The 22,127-nt window shown below is 47.6% G+C and overlaps 1 long non-coding RNA gene across 1 annotated transcript; it reads left to right on the top strand.

The window, feature by feature from the left end:
- Positions 1-7,564: 7,564 nt before the first annotated feature.
- LOC147247080 (uncharacterized) lies at positions 7,565-21,084 on the top strand. Its single transcript, XR_015109472.1, has 3 exons — positions 7,565-7,667; positions 8,053-8,188; positions 19,104-21,084. It is a non-coding gene; the product is annotated as an uncharacterized LOC147247080 (long non-coding RNA).
- Positions 21,085-22,127: the final 1,043 nt, after the last annotated feature.

Genomic DNA, 22,127 nt, shown 5'->3' with positions numbered 1-22,127 from the left:
GATGAACCGGTGGGAGATTACAGTATGTTAGTACTTTCACTATTTTACCAAGGTGTTCCTTAAATACTACAGTTGTACGCCTGCAGCAGTATCATGAGTTTCCAGGCTGTCGTCCTGAATAAAACTACAAGCATGGTTGTCAATATTGACAGTGGAGTCACGGACGCCGTCCTGCAGCCATAGTCGTCAGTGACGAGGATTCTGGCTCTTAATAGTGAATCGGTTTGGTTTTTAAAATGAAAATAGAGATAATTAAAATATTCTGGGGGTCTTGAAAAATGTTGAAATATTTGACTGAAATTTTTAAGAGACAAACAGAAAATATGAAACAGCAAAGAACTATTATTATAATTATCATCAGTATTATTAGTATCATTATCATCAGTATTATTATTATCATTATCATCAGTATTATTATTATTATCATTATTATTATTATTATCATTATTATCATTATTATTATCATTATCATCAGTATTATTATTATATCATTGTTATCATTATTATTATCATTATCATCAGTATTATTATTATTATCATTATTATTATTATTATTATTATTATTATTATTATTATTATTATTATTATTATCAGTATTATTATTATTATTATTATTGTTAACTTTGTGATGCTGCTTTTGACTCCAAACCCTCTTCCTTCCTCTATGTTGCTGGTGGTTCTTGAGATGCTCTCTGAGCCGTTTCCATGGAGTCACTGAGTCAGACATAGCAGCAGTGTCAAAGCTAACCCCCCCCCCCCCCCCTGCAGTGGGGAGGCCATGGCCTGCAGTGACTTCCAGGTGCTGCTGCTCTGCACTTGCCAGCCATAGATGTGGATATAGAGTGTAGCAGCTAGCCTGGCTGCTAGCTGGCTGCTAGCTGGCTGCTAGCTGGCTGCTAGCTGGCTGCTGCTAGCTGGCTGCTAGCTGGCTGCTAGCTGGCTGCTAGCTGGCTGCTAGCTGGCTGCTGCTAGCTGGCTGCTAGCTGGCTGCTGCTAGCTGGCTGCTAGCTGGCTGCTGCTAGCTGGCTGCTGCTAGCTGGCTGCTAGCCGAAGCCCCGTCCTGAGCCCCTCACGACTGCATTGAGCCATCCAGAGAAACAAATTGCATTTGAATCTACAGGTGGATCTCTGACCTGCTACCAGCCGCCACTCTGCTGACGTACTGATTAAAACATCAGCAGGTTAATCAAGTGACCGTCTAATAACAGGTAGCGGGCGTCTACAGGTGCCAGACTGGCACAGTAAATATTGAGGACTGTCGTCGTCTCTGCGGGGAGATTCTTAGATTGGTTTGTAATGGTGTCAAATTGCTCACTGATGTGCTTAAAGTCAGAGTAGAACTAGCAAATATAATTCTACACGCGCACACACACACACACACACACACACACACACACACACAAACACACACACACACACACACACACACACACACACACAAGCTGCAGCAAAAACACTGAAATGCTACAAAATCATATCACATGTGCCTTTATGATTAGACTAAACACACAGCTGAATAAAGCCGGCTCGTCATTTTGTTGTCAGACAAAATAGCTGCGCTGATGCAGTTGTAATTACGCGCGGGCTCACAGGGAACTGCTGGTTAAGCTCTTACAAGGAGAGAGTGAAAGCTGAGGGGAAACAGACATCAGAACAACAAGGAACTGTCACACTGCATCGCTGTGGCGCCGTGTTGAGGGAAATCACCGTCGTCACAATTCAAAGTTATTAAAGCAACCGCACTGAGGGGGAGGAGAGAATAAAGCACGGCAGGATTGTGAGTGGAATAACAAACACGTGTTGCTCCAACGGCGTGTTAGGAGGCGTTACTCTCCCAGTTCGAGTGAATAGAACCCCTCACTCTGCCTTCCCTCCATCTTTCATCATCCGGTTCATTTTTATGATTCCCGTTCTCCAGGTTTCACGATGAGTGTTTCCTTTATTCTGGGGAGGAAGGAAGGAAGCATTCGTTTGAATCCAACATTTCTTAGGAGTATATTCAAGGAGGCGAGTGACAGATGAACTCAGTGTTTTGATTTAAGAGCTGGCGTTGATCCATCAACAGCAGGGGGGCTCCGTGTGGAAGCTGCACGGTCACGCCAGTGGACACGCATGCTAAGACAAGGTGGAGATATAAACACACTGCGTTACTGCCGTCCGTCAGTCTTCCACATGGAGCTGCTGTCTCCATTGTCCACGTACTTGTACACATCTGTGTGTTTGTCCTGGGGTTGGTGTACTTCCTGCCTCCTCAGTTGTATTACAGTACTGCTGAGTACTGTAGTGAAGCCGCTGCTGGGCTGCAACGCTGGACGGTTACAGATATGAGGAAATTCCCTGCAGGACCCAGAGATATTACTGTCCTGTAAGGTGACCCTGACCTTTGACCTTGACCACCTCTCTGCAGCGCTCTGTTTCTTTCAGGGGGAGTACAGTCTGACCCTGATCAGGTTGCCCGTGGCAACAACGGGTCACATGACAGACTTGTGCTACTGCTGGAGTCCTGAGCTCGTCGTGAAGGCAACTTTGGATACGACGTCTCGAGAAAACCCACCAGTTACTGAGCTGCAGCAGGTCAACGTGATCGTTGCATCCATCTTAGATGAAGTTAGAGGAGACTCTCTCCCTCCCTCTCCTTCTCTCTCCCTTCCTTCCCTCCTCCCTCCCTCTCTCTCTCTGACTTGGTATCGACTGTCATTGCTGTGACCTCATCACTTCCAGCCGCAGTTCTTCGATCTGTACGTGTAATTAAGGATCAGAGCGGGTGATCAGCTGTTGGTAATCAATAACACATTAACTATCATTTCCTAAATCTCTTTAAAACACACACACACACACACACACACACACACACCATTTGGCTTCAGGTGCGTTTACAACATTTGCTGTCTTCTGCATCAGATTATTGAAATATCAGCTAAGGGTTTTTTGTGTGTAAACTTTTACTTTTGTCTAATTTGTATTTCATGACTTGTAAAGAAGCAAAAAAGAAAAAGGATTCAAGTAAAAACCAAAACAACCTTTTTTTCTTTAATATCTTTTTCCTGTTTTTTTTATTCATCAACAGCAAAAACGTAAGAGTTTTTTTGGACATCAGCAGTAATGTTCAGGTAGACGGGGTTCGGCCGGGTCGGGTCATGGGTGCGCGGCGTTTCCTTGGAGGATGGTCTTGTCCATCACGCCATCGTTAGCGGGGAACGAAAGACCTCTCGTTTCTCTCCTCGCTGTGACTCGATAAATGACCTGCCTTTACAATTCAAACAGAAGACTCGCTCCAGCGTGTGACGGAGCATAATAACCTTCATCTTGTCCCATTTTATTTAATAAATAGAGTGTTTATTTTCCCCGCGGGCCGCTGCTCCAGACCAGCGCTCATTAGAGCTTCTTCATGCACAATGTCAATTATTAATTCTCTCATTTATGGTCGTCTATTGGAATGCAGCGCTGCAACACACAGGAGAGACGGCAAATACATTTCAAAGAACAAACACTTCTGATAAAGGGAACTTTTGCCCTTTGAAATCCCCCCCCCCCCCCCCCCCCACACACACACACACCCCCGCCCCTCCAGTTGCTGTTGAGAAAGAAGAAGGCTTCGTCTCTGGCGCTGGCGGCGACCCGCTACATTGCATGGTGGAACCAAACCATAAAGGAGGAAGGACTTTTTAGTCCTGTCGCTGCTCAGAGGGCAGACGGAGTCAGTGAACACTTCCCTGATGAGGTTGAATAAAGGACGAGTGTCGCACTTGTCAGTTCCTCGCCATCTCCGTCCGTCTGAAGGGGCGGGGCCTGTAACAACAGTCCAGATTCAACATGCTTTGTGACATCATCGTAAAACTGAGCTGCACCTCAGAGCTTCTGTGCACACAAACCTAAGAGTCCATCTCATAAACAGTGAGGTCATGTGAGCGGCAGGAGTTGAGCACCGCTCAGGTGCTTCTTGTTCTTTGATGCCATCGAGGACCAGCCGACTTAAATCTGCTTACAGGGTGATGTCACCCAGCACACCTGACTACCAGGTGCTGATTGGGTGGGCGGAGGCTAAAGCACCTACCTGCATATGCAGGCCCGGAGAGAACTCATGAAAACAAGAACACTGATACAGGTGCTTTCACTCACCTTACTGGTACATAACAAAAATCTGTGTGTGTGTGTGTGTGTGTGTGTGTGTGTGTGTAAGATTTAAGCCTCTTTCAGCAGCACAAACACACTTCAGACACTTTAATCTGGGACATTTTCAGTAATAGGGGACCAAAGTGTGTCCTCATCAGAGTTATGGGTCAGTGATGGAGTGAGACTGGTGGTGTTGGTTCAGTCTCCAGGAAGTAAATGTGTGTGTGTGTGTGTGTGTGTGTGTGTGTGTGTGTGTGTGTGTGACTAATTTTCTGGAAGACAACTCATTCTGAATTGGCAGATGATACTCAGTGACACCTAGTACCCAGCACTAGGGGTTCCCTACAGGCGAGCAACACACACTCACACACACACACACTCACACACACACAAGCAGGTTCACACATGCACAATTAACTTCCCGGCCCAAAAGAGGGGTAGAAGTACTAATGTGATGTAACCACTCCTGGTCTCTCACACACACACACACACACACACACACACACACACACACACACACACACACACACACACACACACACACACACACACACACACACACACATCCTGGGACTTTTGGCTGAGTATGAAAGCAGCTCTCCTGGCATCAGCTGGATCTGCTCTCAACTACTTGACTGATTGCAGCCATGTGCTGTGTGTGTGTGTGTGTGTGTGTGTGTGTGTGTGTGTGTGTGTGTGTGTGTATGTGTGTGTGTGTGTGATATTTCATTTTCTTGAATTTGTGCTAACAAGGAGTGAACGTCATTGGGGATTTTTTGTCCTCATCTCCACAGGCCATCCTGAGGGAGAGCTGAGGTGCTCAGGGCTGCTCACCGATCAACATTCTGAAGTTCAGCATCAGACGTTCTCGTTCGTTCCTTCATCAGGGGGTTGTGTTTTGGGTGTCACATGAGTCGGAGGAGGCCTCTAGCAGAGGTCAACGTTTAAATGATCAGAATTTTGAATGTTTAAGGTAGAGAGGTTTCCTCCTCCGATGAGACGATATGTAGGACTCCCACCATCTTAGTGAGACCCAGACTTGAGCCTCCGTGATGCATCTGGTGTAACGATGACATCAGACTTAGAAACAACCATCCAGGCCCCGAGAGTCATGACATTCATGCGGTGGCGTAAGTGTGTCTGCGCTCAGGTGTGTGAGAGATCTCCCATTAACTGTATTTTTTTATTGATAAATCCTCCAGTCATGTGGAACTCTATTTACCCACAGTACCACTGGCTTCAGGGGCGCCATGGCAACCTAGTAAGTAGGATAAATGACATCACAGCTACCTGCCATCGCACAGCTGGAAGATAGAAGGTGAGAGAGTGGCAGAGTGAGCCCGGGAAGAATGAGGAAGTCTGGTGAAGATGGAGACAGATGCTGGAGGAGTAAACCAGAAGTGATGCCGCGCTGCGACTGAGAGGCGGCGGCGGCGGCGGCGGAAGACGGATAGCGGTGATAGAGAGGAGATCAAGGGAGGAAAAGTATAATGAAGATGTTGGGTACAGGAGTGAAAGGGGAGAAGGGTGATGGATACACATCTAGATGAAACTGTAATGACCTCTCTGGGGAAATTAAAAGTTATTGTATAATTATTCATACGTGACATGGCGGCAGGGCTGCAGCCGGGTGTCATCAAGGAAGCCGGTGTCATTAAAGACACGCAGACTCCCCTTACACCTGCTGTTAAACCCTTGTTGTCTCAAGTAGATGTACTGCAGAATCCTGGCTGCTGCCAAACATCTCTGCTACGTATTCGTATTTGCTTTGTGAAGGAAACAGGATTCTGGCCTTCATTACTGCTCAGTCTGAAAATGGCCTTTACTGAGGAAACGGAAGCAGAGCAGCAGCAGCTGGACTTCTTTTTGACGACTTGGTTTTTAAAAAGTTACAGAACTTGGCGTCATTTCTTAAAAAACAACCCTGGTGCTGGATCTGGTCCTCCCTGAGGGACCTCAGGACCTGAGGGACCATCACCTGGACAATTCTGCAAGACAAGAGGGGACTCAGAGCCCAGTTGGAGGATCAGACCCAACCTGTCCGTCTTGTTTTCTAGGACTGAAACATGGACGCTCAGCGCTGCCCAGGAGGGCCCTGGATGGACAGGATGCTCCGTAGGACCCTGGACATCTCCTGGATGGAAGGTATGAACAGCCCCTGTCCTGATCTACGGCTAAGACGGAGAGTGAGGCTGGCCCGCCGTCGCGTAAGCCATTCTGACCTCACCACTTCCATCGCCAGTCTTCTTGGCAACCATCGCATGATGAAGTAGCAGCAGGAGGATAGTTGCTCTGCTCCAACGTCTAATCCTCATAAACCTGCCTGACGTGGTGGATGGCTTCTGAAAGTTGCCTTCATTATTTCAATAATCCAGCATGAATGTTGTGGAGAAAATAAATGAGAAACTCACTTCATGTTTCACAGGTTCATTCATTTTAACCCTGTTCATCAAAGATGGATCCAGCGTTCCCAGGGTTCCTGCTGCTCTTTGCTGTCTCTCTCTGACCAAAAATAGTGTAATTATGTACAAATGTTTGGCTGCTCCGGGTCTGAGGAGAATTTCAGCAAGTTTCCTTTTTTCTAAAAAACTAAATGCCATCGACAATCATTAAAATAGCATGTCAGCGGGAATGAGTGTGCATGAGCCTCCTGGTGCAGAGGAGCAGGCGGGAGGAGACCAGAGCTCCTCTCATTAAAACAACCCCTCGCTCCGGAGCGCTGATGGAGAAAGAAGCGGCTCAGATAAATGTTTAATTGGACATTGTGCTTCTTCCTGGATGGATCAGCGTGAGCTGGAGTTTAACTGGCATAAATAATAAACATTTCTCTTTGAGGTTAATTTAGCAAATGCAGCTCTGATCATGGGGGGGGGGGGGGGGGGGGGTCACATTAGGAGGGAGGGCCAGAGATGCCAGTGTGACAGACTGCAGCTCAGCAAACGCAGCGCCGTTGCGTAGGTGTCCCAGGCACCTTCTGAACCAGCAGTGTGCTTCTGCAAATATGGAGCTGAGACAGTCTCCCCTCGCTGACAACGCCACGCTACCAACACCGCCACTTGGCTCACGACTGCTGTTTCACTAGGATTCTTTACTTTTCCTGTGGTATATAAAACAACAAATGAAGGTCTGGTTCAAACACAGAATCCCCTGGTCAGGATTCACCGCGTCATGGACGAACAGCCTTGTCCTGTTCAGTTTTAGCTGGCCTCTGCAGCCTGCCTACCTGAGCAGACATCATGCCTTTGTGTACATGCATGTGCAAAAGAACAGTAAATGACAGCTTTCTTCCAACAAGCGGTCCATGATACACTTACTGTCATCAGCAGGTTGGTCACATGGGCTCACAGACAAAACACTGGTCAGGAAGAGCCGCGGCAACCGAGTGTGCCGCCATGTTGCAGACGTCCCGCCATGTAAACTAGATCATGATGTGTGGGGTTCTGTCAGTAGGTGGCAGTGTAGGCAATCTTATGACGTCTGTGACAGACAGAGTAGAAGAAGAAAACCAGGGCCCACAGCAGGTGGGTCTGTTCTGGTCTGCAGACGTCGAGCAGGTGAGTATGGAGGGGGTTCTGGAGGAGGGACTGTCAGTGGGACCAGTTCTCTGGTACCAGCTGGTGTCGGACGTGCTGCTGCTGAAGATGACGACCACGGAGGAAACAGCTGGACAGTCACGTGACTTTAACCTTCACTACGTCAGAGTTTATTAGAATTGCGTGTTTCCACATCCTGCTTTGTTCATTTACTCTTTTTCAAAAAGAGCCAAACTCACCTCGGGCAGGTGTGAACACCTGAGCTTGTTTTTGTGTTTCCGTCTAAAGCAAAGTGGCAAAATGTGACAGAAATCCCTGAATGGAAACACGGTGACTGGCACGACCTGAACGTCCTGCTTGGTGTGGTCTCGTTGCTCAGTGCATGTTTACTGTCATATCATTTCAGGAGTCTAGTTAATGATGTCTTGACACTCAGCCAACTCCATTACCCATAAGTCCTCTCTGCAGCTGCAGATGGTTACTGGATATCATCACACTTTGAAAGAGAACCCTTCACCTTGGTGCCTCCTTAGTGGGAACAGGTAATGGATACACAACAGGCAGGTGAATGTACAGCGAGTCAGTTCATACTGTAGTTCAAGTATCACACTCACACTCACAAACACACGCACACACAGCTCAGCCTGCTAATGTTGCAGACAAAGGAGCTGCCGATCGATCTCTCGCAAGGCCAGACATGAGAAAAGCTCTATAGTCAGGAAATAATGCCCCCCCCAGCAGCGTGAGTTAAACGCTGATGGAGGCGGCGGTGGTATGAAGGTGAATGCTTTGTGATTAGACCGGCGTGATGACGGAGGAAATGTTCAGAGACATTCTGCTGGCAGGTACCAGCTTGCAGACCGGCGGCTTCATTTATCACACACGTTCACCAGGGTCTCTGTCACCACGCTCAGGGTCTGCAATAAAGCTTGATGGTACGCAGCTGAGTGGGAGGACGGCGTGCAGGTGAGGAACAGTGCAGGTTAGAGAGAGGCTGACAATGAGGCTGGACAGAAAGGCAGCTTCCTGCTGGCAGATAGAAAAGTTGAAGTCTTTAAATGTGAGAGTTGCTCTTAGATGTTTGATTCTGTGTTGAACCTTGAGGTCTCGTAGGCCTCAATCTTTGGTCTTTCTGTTTTCAGATTTCAAAAGTTTCTTATTTACATGAAGAGAGAAAGAGAAACCACATGCTGGCTTTGCTGTCGGGGCCTTCACACCTGCAGGGATCTTCCATGTTGGAAAGCAACATATGCAGCATTTTTGATGGCACATTAACTTGTGGGAAGGAAAATAGTGAATAATTCTGGGAAGTTGGCAGAAATTCTCCATTCGCTGCTTCTGCACACACTGATCTTTGCATGGAACCAGATTTCTCTGCTCCTGCTGGTAGAAGAACACGCCTTATTTATTGTCCCTCAGTGTCCCACAGTGGCTGGTGGTGGGTGGGAAGTGTTAGCATCTGCTAGCTCAGGTTCAGGCTAGTTAGCTTAGCTCAATGGCTGGTAGTGGGTGGGAAGTGTTAGCATCAGCTAGCTCAGGTCCAGGCTAGTTAGCTTAGCCCAATGGCTGGTAGTGGGTGGGAAGTGTTAGCATCAGCTAGCTCAGGTCCAGGATGCTGGTGTGTCCAGCAGGAATCCTCCTCCTCATCATCAGTAGCAGCAGTCGCTCTTCTAGTCCTCAACAAACCTTTGGTTCTGTTGACCCAAGTTCCAGTGGAGATTTGGAGGTGCTGCGTCAAATCACTGCTCCCAGTCAGGAAAGTAGTTCCGGCTACGTGTCTGATTCTACCACTACAACGTCTCCTCATGTTAAACTGGTATTCATCACCAAGGTTACACACAACCCTCCTGCTATTAATGCAGGCGGAGACGGAGCTACGCTAACACTTTCCATCCACTACCATTGATTGGGTTAAGCTAACTAGCCTGGGTCCCAGTTCCTTAGAGAGGTGTCTCTATCTTCTTGTCTGGCTATAGGACGATCAACAGTGCGAGTCTTTCCCTGAAAGTTTCTTTGTACCTTTAAAAAAATATAACTTTCTTGGAAGAAAATTAATGTATGGCACTATTTTGTTGTATGAGAATAAACCCAGGGGTTAAACCAGTCTGCTTTGATAGTTCAGCTCTATGATACAGCTCAGCAGGTGAACACACACATACACACACACACACACACACACACACACACACACACACACACACACACACACACACACACACACACACACACACACACAGAATAGTAGCTAAACGCTGAAATCAATGTTCCCAGCAGGACCTGAATGGACTGCACTAGCTAAAACTATTAGCCTGTGATAGGGAAAGCCAATATGGCTGCGCTGCTGCTCAGAATGGGGCATCAGCACACACAAAGGATTCTGATGTCAGCATGCAAACTTTATTAGTAATGTGGCTCCACGCTGGCAGTGGAAATGGGTTTGACTGCAGGACTGTCACTGGAGAGAGTTAGCATGCTAGCATGAGCTTTGTAATAGAAGTCAATTGATGTCAAAGGGTGCAAGGCGGTAAACCAGAATAGGAACGCGGCGCCCCTCTGTTCTGTGTGCATGTGTGTCTGAACGCACATCAACACACACACGATGTATAATTGTGGTGTACTGCGGGGGTCACTAATGGAATTATAAAACACCAGTTGTGCCATGAGGTTAGTGTGTGCATGTATGTGTGTGTGAGCATGTCCTGCGTGTGCATGTGTGTGAGCATGTGCTGAGTGTGTGTGAGCATGTGCTGAATGTGTGTGTGAGCATGTGCTGAATGTGTGTGTGAGCATGTGCTGCGTGTGTGTGAGCATGTCCTACGTGTGCATGTGTGTGAGCATGTGCTGAGTGTGTGTGTGAGCATGTGCTGAGTGTGTGTGTGAGCATGTACTGCGTGCGTGAGCATGTGCTGAGTGTGTGTGTGCGTAGGCTGCGTGTGCCAGCATGTATATGATGTGTGTGCCTGCCAATCATCCAGAGATGTGTCCTGTCCTGGTGTGTATTGTATGTGGCCACGATAATTGAAGCCAATCTCCTGTGTGTAGTGGAGTTGACATGTGACATGCGTCTTCCTCTAGCTCATATCTGATAACGCACGACATGAATGAGGGCGGACTGTCGGTCAGCGCCGTCTATGAGGAATCGCGACGCATCAGAAATGGTTGTTTATGTTTGCGTGCAGCTCTTCACCGCTGAAGCTAAATGCGCACGTCATATTTGAGCTGCCCTCTGATTATTTGCTCTTAGAAACGCTCAGATGAGTGATGGTGGCGGTCTGAGAGGCTCATTGGGGGATTGGTGCACTTCCTCAGCCTCATATCTAATCATGTGCCCTTGAGCAAAACATGGAGGGACACATTTAAATGCATCCCCATGTATTTCCAGCTCACTCTGCATGAAAATAGTCTGATTTTCTCCGTGAACTGGAGTCACATGTTCATAGTCGGGCAGGTCCCCTGTAGATCCCACTGGTGGAGGCAGGAGCAATGGGTTTGTTCTCCTGGACAAGGACGGCACATTCTGAAGGTCAAGGAAGGATGCGTTAGTGTACGAACGTGTCGCCAGAGGACTGCGGTCTGGTGGAGCCCCCCGCTGTGTCGGCGGCACCAGGAGGACCTGCGCAGGCTTTCGCTGGTGGTTCTAAGGTTTTGGCAGCTCAGTGTTTTTCCAAGCATTGCGACCCTTTCTTTCACCATCCTTCTCCATGAGTCCCCGTGAGCACTGACGTCTCAGACCTACGCCTCCAAGCCCAGAGGATCGGTCCAGCCTCCCACGCCAACTCGTCATCTTGGGGTTGTTTTAATAATTCTTCCTGGATAGCAGCATCATGCTTTCATTAACAAAGAGTCTGAGCGTTCTCCTCCTGCTTCCAGTGACATAGTGACACTTTTGTGTTGAGCAGAACAAAAGGAGCATGATGAATAACGACTCCATGACTTGTGTCTCCTCCACCGCTCGGCCTCGGGCTCTAACAGCATCAGAGATAAAAGCGAGTTAATAGGAATCAGGGGTGCTGGTCGCCTCCCGCTCAACTGTACTGCTGATATCTTACAGCTATTTCTACTGTTTTTCATGTAGTGGAGACTGACAGCAGAGGGGAGCAAAGATAGCGAGCAAGGTCATGAGCTGAGTTCCAACCTATTACTTCTGGAGAGCGCGTCTGAGCCCCGTTGCCGAGAGGTAGATAAACCGATTTCTGCAGCCGTTGAAGGAACACGGTTTGTACAGCAGCCATGTGGGGTTAGAGTTGACTCACCGGGAGACGGATGAAAACATCACTGCCTCCCACCGTCCTCCACTACATGGTCAGCTGTCAGCTCTCTGCTAGCTACCTGCCAACCTGCAGATAAACAATAAGGAGCTCACATGCAGGTTCAGGTCACTGAGACGAAAAAGACTTCAGTTTTCTTGAGCAACGACAGAATGAATTCTCGTTGTACTGCCTCCCCTGAAAAGTTTAACGGCCTCTAACTGAAGTATTCAAACATCGGAATTTCAGTGACACACTGATGAAACAAGCCATCAGGAAGCTTCAGACAAGCCACGACCGCCTCCTTCATTCACTGAAATAAAATTGGAACTGATGACCTCATCTTCATGGTTGGTGTCACCACCGCCAATGACCAAACAAAAACTGATCTACCCGCTGAGTTGCTGTCAGCTCAGGGTTCATTGGTCAGGATGGTCGATTGTGGCCGTTCAAACGAAGTCGATGTGCTGGTCTGTTGGAGCTTTGGAGACACGAGAGGGCATTCTTAGTCGTAAACATGATGAAAACATGAAGCTAAGCTAGGCTAGGCAGGGAGATATTGTGTAGTTTCACTATGAAATAATAGACACAAGAGGGACAGCACACTGAAATAACTGGCACGGCTAACGAATCACTGCCAGACAATTTGGTGTAAACAATGTAACATTAAACTATGCAGACAAACTTTAGTTTGAAGGAAGTCTGTGTGCACTCAGTTCCATTGATGCTAAATTTTGAAAAAGTAATCTTTGAAAAGAAGCCCTACATGAAGTTCTAATTTGTAAGATTGGCAAATGAATTCTGCCTAAATCGACACATTGTTCAGAGCCACAGCGGCATATTCATCCACACTGGTGATGTCAGTGCAGCATCAGGGCCTCGGGCCCAGGACTCAGCGTTCTCCTCCACAACTTTGAGCCGGCTGTCACTTGGTTGTCAGAGTGTTTGCTGACTCTGATCTTCCTCCTGTCAGCCTCCATCAGCGGCTGGATCAAAGCTCACTGACAGCAACGGCAAGTGTCGTGACACCGGATCAGATAAACCCCTGTTTAACATCCAAATAACAATGACACAAACACGGGTGAGACTCGCTGATACGGATCTGAGATCTGGTTTCACGTTAAAGATGCGATCACATCGCTACGTTGACCTCACGCTGACCTCCAGTAGCAGCTAAAGCTAAACATGGCTTCCAGTGCAGCATTGAGGATCTTGCGGGTGATGAATAGCCTACAGATCAGTGCTGTCGTGGAATCATGAACGCTACTGACACTCGTCATTCTGACGCCAGATCATCTCCAAAAGAGGAGCAGAGAGTTTGCTTACGTGTCCGGTTGCTAACTAGCTGCTTACGCTGCGTATTTACGGTGACGATGGCTGTCACCAACAGTTGCTAAGCTGTAGTTTGGAAGCAGAGAGTTTTGAGCAGAAAACACTCCCATGGTTTTTCTTTGCCCTCACAGAGAGGGGGGGAGGGGGCGGCGTAAGAATGCTCATCTTCCATCTTATGTTGTCTCCTATTGGAGGCTGGAAAAACACTGCTGATATTGAACAACTGCATCTAACAAAATCCACGACAGGAAATGAGAAACAAGGTGTCCTTTGCACCTCCACTGCAGATATTTAATGATGCGTCTAGTTTAGTTTGGACACGAAAAATAAGTCATGGTTTTGCTGTAAATAAGGACTTCAGACGTGTTTCACCCAAGACCAACATCCATCTACTGAGAGATTCATTTTTTAAGGATGCTGAGTTCATTTAAAGCAGCTTTGAATGGAAACGTTGCCTTCAGGTGCAGCTGTCTGAGGAAGCAGGAATTTAATGATTCCCCTCTAAGCTAGGAAAAGTAATTGCTGAACCAATCTGTGAAGAGAAGAGAATGTGACGTCTCTGTGGAGGCCCGGCGCTGCGTGATTGGCTGATTGGTCTGGTTCCGTCTGGCAGGACAATTCTCATTCTCAGCACATGTTCTCCAGACTAATATCTCAGCAGAAACTTGAGCTGCGGAGATTTACGTGGGCTTATGTGAGGCTGGAGGAGCTCATCCAGTCTGCTACAGTACAATAGCTCATTAACTCGGGACTCGTCCTCCGTCCTGCACCTGCTCGTGAGAGCATCTGCTGGACTCTCATATGGTCTCTGAACTTATTTACTCTTGAACCCGGGTGCAACCTCACGCCACTGAGCCAGAGACTCGGTTCAAACACACAGTGGGACGTGGACATGCTGGGACACTGCTCATGTCACTCTCCTAACTGGAAGAGAAGCTGCAGCAGGAACGTTTATCAGGCTTGAATCTACCACAATATTCCAGTAAAAGAGCCAGGAAAGTCCGAGCTGATCAGTGCTGCAGTTTTCACACCAGCTGTTGCAGTTGAACGTATGGAGCAGCGAGCAGACGTTTCTCTGTTCACCCTCACACTGAAACTACTGCCTCCTCACCGTCTTCTTTGTGTCCTCTGACTTGAGTGATGTCATTATACGCCATTCAAGTTTGGTTGTAACACCAATGAGTTGTTTCACTTACTGACACAAATGTGTCCCAGTTGTACCAGGGTCTTAATTGGCCCCCAAAATGAAGTGAGAAGATGCACCAGATGGGTTTTGTGTGGACACGTTGGCAAGTGACTAACATTTGACGCTGCAGCATTTCTGTCTTATTTACAGCAGAGTTGAGATTCAAATATCTTAAAAGTCTGCTTCTAACACTGTTGGTGCTCTGACTTCTAAAAATATCCCGACATTTGTTGAACTAAAAATGAGGCGCTGCGGCTGCTTGTTGTGACTCAATTTCAGGCGAAAACGAAGCAAGCGGCGTCTGAACATTACCTCATCAGTCGACTTCAGCTGTCACACGTCGCTGCTTGCTGCTGTCACGCTGCTCTTCAGTATTCCTCAGCTGAGGACTGCTGACATCTGAGGCGTCCGACTTGAGTTCAGTTGCTGATGAGCAGCAGGCGTCTTCCCAGCGTGTTCCCTCACTCCTTTGACCTAATCAGCTGACCTCAGCGCTGTGACTGAGCTGGCAGGTTCACAGCTGGGAGGTTAGGCAGCACCTACCCACCCATACATGGAGCTGCTACATGTGAGGACCACGGCCCATTTAGAAGCCCTACATGTGCGTGTGTGTGTGCATACGTGTAGGTGCCTGTGCGTGTGTGTGCATGCATGCGTGCGTGTGTGTCCTCTCCGTCCGTCCACGGGGCCTATTACTCCAGCAGGGTGTTAATTATTCTGCTAATGCTTAAAGTGCAACTCCCTTTGAAGATGCTCTCATCATCAAAATAAGGCTTTAATCAACGGTGTGCCCCTGCTCGTTTACAACTCTCCGAGTGGCTAATTAACCGAAATTTGAAGGGAGGCAGCAGGGACTTGTGTGTGCAGCAATAAAACTGATATTTCAACTTGGAGCCAGAGTAGTACTGTAGTACCAGATGCTCCCAGTGTGTAGGATGACATCATATTACAGTACACATACTGTCTACTGTAGAGAACTGCAGCCTTATATTTGTATGTCAGGTCGGTGAAGAGTTAACGCTCGTTAGCTCCTCCTATGCTAATGATCATTAGCTCCTTCATGCTGATGCTCGTCTTCTTCTTCTCATCCAAACTGGCCCAGTCTTTCGTCCTCAGTTTGCAGGGATGGCAGGTCTGTAGACGATGCAGTGAACCAGGAGGTCACTGGTTTGATCCCAGCTCCATCAGAGACCTGTCAAAGTGTCCTGGAGCAAGATACCGAACCCTCACCTGTTCCTGACGAGCAGGTTGGTGTCCCACATGGTGACCGCCATCGTCAGCGTGTGAAGGTTCTCTGTGAATGGACCCCATATGTTGTTGCACCTGGACTTCCGTCAGGATCAGACCTGACCTCCATTGTCCCACAAGTCCCAGGACCCCAAGTGTCTCAGGCCCCCCGACCATCCCCTCACTGGGCTCCCCTGCGACGGGATGGTCCTTCCATCTTGGTGCTGACGGTGGTTGTGGACTTCAGGACGAACCTTCTAAAAGCTGGAGGACAAGCGTCTGCACACCTGCACTGCTAAGAACAAAGCTTCATGTCCAGATTCTCCTTCGCCCGGAGTCAAGTCAATAATAAACTTTATTTAAACTTTATTGACACAGCCCGCGCACGACTTCATCAGGAGCTGCAAGTGCCGCCTCGCTGTCTTTTGCACAAAATCCAAAGTATTTCCGGTTTACACGAAGTACTTCCAAAAGGGGATTTTCAGATGGCCGAGGTACAAACAGAGGCAGTTGCAGTACCAGCGACCGTGTGACTGTTGCGTTGCTGTACTGCTTTATTTGGTTTTCTCACTTTTTCATCTTCGATTTCTATTTGAATCTATTTTCTTACCATTTGAATGCCAATGGGATTCACAATATTTGCTGAGAGTAAACTGCTGCAGTGAAATGGGATTGAGGCCAAAGACAAAGATGATGTTTAGAAGTTTGTGGGAATATTTCAGTGTGTTAGTATCACCTCAAGAATGTCAGCACATTTGAACAATACTGACAAAATAATGCCATCATTTTAATCACGACTGAGATTTTCGTCCAGCTTCATCTCTAGTAGCATGTGGAATTGTTCAGGCTTATTTTGGGATGATAAATGTTTACGCTGTTGACCTTTGAACCCTCACTCCAGTTTATCCATTTCCACTCCTTCAGCACATGCACCCACCTACAACAGACCTGAGTGTATTATAAATCTGACATATGATTGTTCCCACACAGCTGAAGCAGGCTCTCTGGTCTTATTTCTATATTAAACCTTTAAAGTAGGAATGAGATTCATTCTGGGCTTGCGCCTCTGGCGAGCGAGTCCCCGGGAGAATACTTGTGTATTTTAATAAGGTTGGTTCCCTGGGTGCAAACTACATTTCCATTTGGGTCTCTGGGATGTCGAGTTTAAAAAGAAATTAATGGTTCTGTCTCCCTCTCCTAATCGGTGTTAGCCCCTCCCCCTGCTGCTCTGGTCCTGTCAGAGTGATTGATTGACGTTCAGCGCTGTCATGTCACTCCGGTGTTTGCTCTTTGTCTCGATGTCCTGGTGAAACAAAAGAGGAAGTGAAGGTCACGTCCAACTGATGTCTCTCAGGAGTCATTAACTACTGAGGTCAGCGTGTTGTGGTGAATTAGGGTTGGGGGTCAGAGGTCATTCATGGCTGAAAACAAAGACACACTGAGAACGCCATGCTGGGCATTCTGGTGAGACCAGAACCAGTAACCAGCGACGGCTGCTGCGTTCAAGGGCAGCAGACGTGGTTCACTCCATCAGCACGAATCTTTATTTCAACATTGACTTCTGCTAATTAAAAACCATTAATCAAAGAATCTCAGGGAGCCATTATCAGAGCCGGGGAGGGGCGAAGAGGCGCCGCCCAGCTTCTGGGTTCTGGAGATGGTTCCTCTCTGTTTGTTCCAAGCCTCCAACTTCTTTGACGTTTCACAGCAGCAGGACTACTTCCAGACACGCAGCTTGTGAGAGGAGTGTAATATGAAGTAATTAGTGTCGATCCGTCTGCTGGGGCAGCCAGGAAACTTCATCATGAAGCTGCAGCACTTCAGAACTGTTTAGTGGTCAGAAAAGACGGGACGTGTAATTACGGGATGATTGGCCCTGAGGAGAGGAAACTCCCACAGGCCGCGTCAATGATAACAGATTTTGCTCCAGGCTGAACGACAGTGTTGGAACCCAACCGGCTTCACATGCAATTTTCTTATCGTGGCGCTTTCAACTCTTCAAGATGTCAGAAACGTCTGAGACGGACGCCAGAGTGACGTCACAGCTCTGACCTGCACCAAAGAATGGTGAGCTCTGGAGGAGGCAGACCTTCAAGTTGACAAATTAAAATCACACAAGTTTTCCAGCCGGGCACCGCGGTAGCTGTTGTGACATGGTTGGTCCTGTTCTTGGGTTCTGGCTTCCCAGCTCATAAATCCATGTAAACACTGATGTTTGCAGGGTCTTTGTGTGTTTTGTGTTTGACACTGAATCAATATGGGATTGTTTCATATTCATGCTGGAACTGGATATGAGCGCGCCTCTGTGTGTTTGTATGTGCGGTTCTCCGAGCCGTGAGTCCGTGTAAACACCCTTGTTGTTGGAGTGTACGGGGAGGACGACACGAGGAGGGGAGATAAGCTGCTGAGAACTCACACTTCCTCAAAGCACAAGCAGCGAAAGAAAAGAAGTTGGATGGATACAAAGAGAAAAGAACATAAGCTGGAAGGATATTAGCGATGGTGTTTGTTGTTCGTTCAGATTATTAATCTGACTGCTGCTGAATATGACCCCCCCCCCCCCCGGCCTCTGTTATCAGTGTGCAATTAATTCCACTGCAGGGCCACTCGCCAGCAGCAGATAATCCTGTGAGTGAACATCCAGGGAAATATAGCCTGACCCTGAAAGACTGAGACTGTGACAGAGATGAAACAATCAGGAAGTGGAGGGTAAAGATGTGACAGAGAGACGCGATGAAGGAAGTACGAAGACGAGAACATAGAACCGAGTGTGGTGGTGGGTGGGGGGCACATTCATGGATTGAAAATGTACCTGAATGCCCTCCTGAGAGGTGGAGAGTAGGTCACCACGTTTAAAATGTCTTTTGGAGAGCGGATTTTTCACTTTGTGTTCTTTCTTTGTTGGTTCACCTCTTTGGTTGCTTTTTGATTTTCCTCCTTTGTCGAACCGACCGAGTTACTTATTTGTCTGTGAGGCCTTGGTTATTATTATTTCATTCCTTTTCAGAGCAGCAGAGTGCTATTGTGCAGGGCGCCGGCGCCCGTGGAGCATGAAAGCGCTTAGACACCAATGAAGCAGGAACCATTTTGTCTGTACGCAGGGTTTCTGGGTGACACCTGAGGGGAGGACGTGCTGGCGCCGCCGGATCGCCATCTCACTCCTCTCACTCCTCTCACTCCTCTCAAGTTGGTTTTGTTTATGTTGCCAAACAATCTGAGGTGTTTGAAAGTTCCCTTTGTGTTTGAAAACCCTTTCATAGTTTTGTCCTAACTATCATCCACAGTACTTTAGTTATTCACCTTCAGCATTGCAGCCCTTTTTCACTGGCTGATAATTCCTCGCGCGGTGTCAGTCATCAGGAATCAAAGTTATTCTTTCCAAAAGGTGTATTTTTCCTTTCAAGTTCTTACTAATAGGAGTCTTGAACTCATAATGATGTTTTTCTCTCCTGCATCACTTCTTAGTGACTCGAGACTGACGGCTAACAGCAGCTGCACCTCGGGTCACCACCTTTCCAGGTCACCACCTCTCCAGGTCGCCACCTCTTCAGGTCGCCACCTCTCCAGGTCACCACCTCTCCAGGTCACCACCTCTTCAGGTCACCACCTCTTCAGGTCGCCACCTCTTCGGGTCACCACCTCTCCAGGTCACCACCTCTCCAGGTCGCCCGCTGGAATCCAGGTCTCCTCCATCCAGACGTGTGATCAGACATGGAGACTACACTTGTTCTTCAGACCCTCAAACCAGATTCAAGCATTAACCCCAACAGTAGTACAAGTATTTGACATACAAAAGTATTTCATATTTATGTCTTATCTCAGTAGGGAATCTGTGCCATCTTCAAGGTTCTTTATTACCCGGGGTGTGACGCAAAAGCAGTACGGAACAAGAAGACTGAAGAGGCTTTAAAAGCAACTCATCGTTTGGAAGCAGTTTTTAAATGTAATACAATAAATTCTCCATGTTTTATGGCTCAAGATGAGAGGAATAATTGCGCTGTTTGCAGCCAACTGAGCATCCAGCCAGTGTGGCGGCGAACAGGCAGGTGGAGTGAAACGTCATCCGGATGGACGAAAGCAGCCTCATATCCAAAGTTTGAGAAGTTTCTAGCATCTGATCACTATTCCTGAACGTGAACGCAGCGTCTCTGAAGCGAGACATCAGAAAAACAAGACTCTAATCTGAGATGTTGGTCTGACCTCAGAGCTCCGCATTAGAGAAGCGCCGTCACGTCGGAACATCTGTAATCTAAGATGTTTGTCTGAACTCTCACGCCGCCGCAGCTCCATATTAAAGTAGAGATCTTACGAATGGAAGAAAAACATGCCACAGCAGGTCCTTCAGATCATTCTGGGATTATTATTCCCGCTGGCTCCTCAACACAGGACACTCGGCCCAAACGCAGAGATTGATAAGGCGCTCAGATTGGAGCACGATATTTGATACTCTGTGAAATCAGTGTAAAGAACAGTGTGAGAATTCTCCATAGGAGTAAAGGACACCATCGTGGAACTTTAGCAGAACATTGCTGGACCGTGAGGACTGGGCTGTCAATTTCAAATTAGGACCTTGAGGGAACATCCTATTTATGTTCTCCTTAGGGTTTTTAGAACATTTTAATGACTCGTGAGAGGCCTCCAAATCATATACGTCTGACCTCCAACTCTTGACCAGCTGAAAACCTTTAAACGTCGACCTCGAGAAAATGCAGACGTTAATGATCCTCGAAACATTTCTGACATCAGGCCACGTCGGCTCTGTGACTGTGCAGTGTGACCATAAAACCCTCAAAGTCAAGCAGGAAAAAGACGGTCCTCCCAGGTGCCGCGTCAGCACCGGACAAAATGTCTGCCTCATCATTTCTGCAAGGATCTATAAAATGTCTTCCTTTGCCCAGAGTAACCCAACAGGCCGGCTCCCGTTTGGGATCCCGTGCTTCCTCAGACCGGGTTGTGCAGGTTGCTACCTGCTAGCTCAGATGCTGTGGTAACTTTAATTTCCACGCCAGGCAGTTTTGGGAGGATCCACAACATTGTGTGAAGGTGGGGGTGTTGGTCACCTGTGAGGTAGCAACTGTTGGGGTGTGCGTCTGCGTGGTTCTTGAGGATTTAACTGGCACAATAATTGGTGGTTGGGAGGATTATCGTCAGAAAACACCTGATGGGAAGCACTGTTCTATTTCATAAACTAATCAGGAACAGGCTCTGAGCCTTTGTGCCAGGCTTTTGTGCACGTTTGTCATGTGCGTACCCTGGAGTGTGTTTTCTCTCCCTTGTGTTGACGTGTGTGCGTCAGGGTCCATGAATGCTTGGGTCTCATGAGTGTGTGTTTGTGTGTCTAGGAAGGCTATGCTAACCTTTTCAGCGCTGTATTGTCTCTGTGGGTTTTTAATTGCTGCTCGTCTTTATAAAGCACTTGACCTTCTCTGCTCTGTCGTAATGATTTGCTGCCGCTGCGACTGCTGGCTCGTTTAGGAACATCAGCGAGGAGGGCCGATGGGGAGGGAGACGGACAGAGCGAGTGAGACGGACAGAGCGAGTGAGACAGACGGAGCGAGTGAGACGGACGGCGCTTTACTACTCACAGTGAATTCAGTCACTGAGGCAGGACGGAGACAACAAACCCGTGGCAATATGAGCAAATATCTTTACAAACGGCAGGGGTAGCTGACTACCACGGAGCTTTGGGAAATGAGATTCCACCCACTCGTCGTTTCCTTGTCGGAGAACATCATCGACTCAGGGAACTTGTTTGGTTCTTGACTTTCAGAGAGTCAAGTGAGTGCTTGAGGGACATGGACGTCTATCAGTCCTTTCTGATCATTTGATTTGACGTGGGAATCTGTTGAAAGGCCCACGTTTATGCTGGCAAAGGTCAAGCTCAAATTTGAGAACATGTAAAAATGATCCTTCCCCTTTAGAAAAGTGCTCTGTGAGTCATTTCGAGGCGAGCGCCTGGCTTGCTTTTACATATATTTTTTTGTTCAGACAAATGTGTGGATATATTGTTCCTGTTGTGAAGGTTCATATTAAATGGGAAAGTTTAATGCCTCGAGGTGAAGGCGTGAGTCATTCAAGCTGGGTCTTTGCTCCGGCGTGTTGGCACAACTAAATGCTTCTTAACTGGTTTATCAAAGTTCTGATTCAACTTCCCAAACACGCGCAGGGTTTCCAGAGAACTGTTGATCTCACAGGGTGGAAGTAACTTTCCACTCACGTCACCGCCATCCTATTGTTTACCGTTCACTGCACTGCACGGAGAACTAAACTTTGAACGTTAAATGGCGTCTAAATGAATTATGGGATGTCCTGCTAACATGCTAGCCATCTCGCAACCCCGCCTGCCTTCTGTTCACTGCTAGCTTCCATGCCATTAGCATTAGCTCCTCTAGCATCCTTGGTGGTGTCTCTCTCAGGGGCTGGTTTTCAGACCTGTAAGATCAGTATTTTGGTCTAAGATGGGTTAAGTCTTGTTGTGACACGTTTATT

Source organism: Aulostomus chinensis, chromosome 16, assembly GCF_037954235.1.
Source record: "Aulostomus chinensis isolate RoL2024-O1b breed Wild chromosome 16, RoL_Achi_v1.0, whole genome shotgun sequence".
Classification (NCBI taxonomy): Eukaryota; Metazoa; Chordata; class Actinopteri; order Syngnathiformes; family Aulostomidae; genus Aulostomus; species Aulostomus chinensis.
The sequence above is the reverse complement of the archived record's forward strand: the minus strand, read 5'-3'. Positions and strand labels throughout refer to the sequence as shown.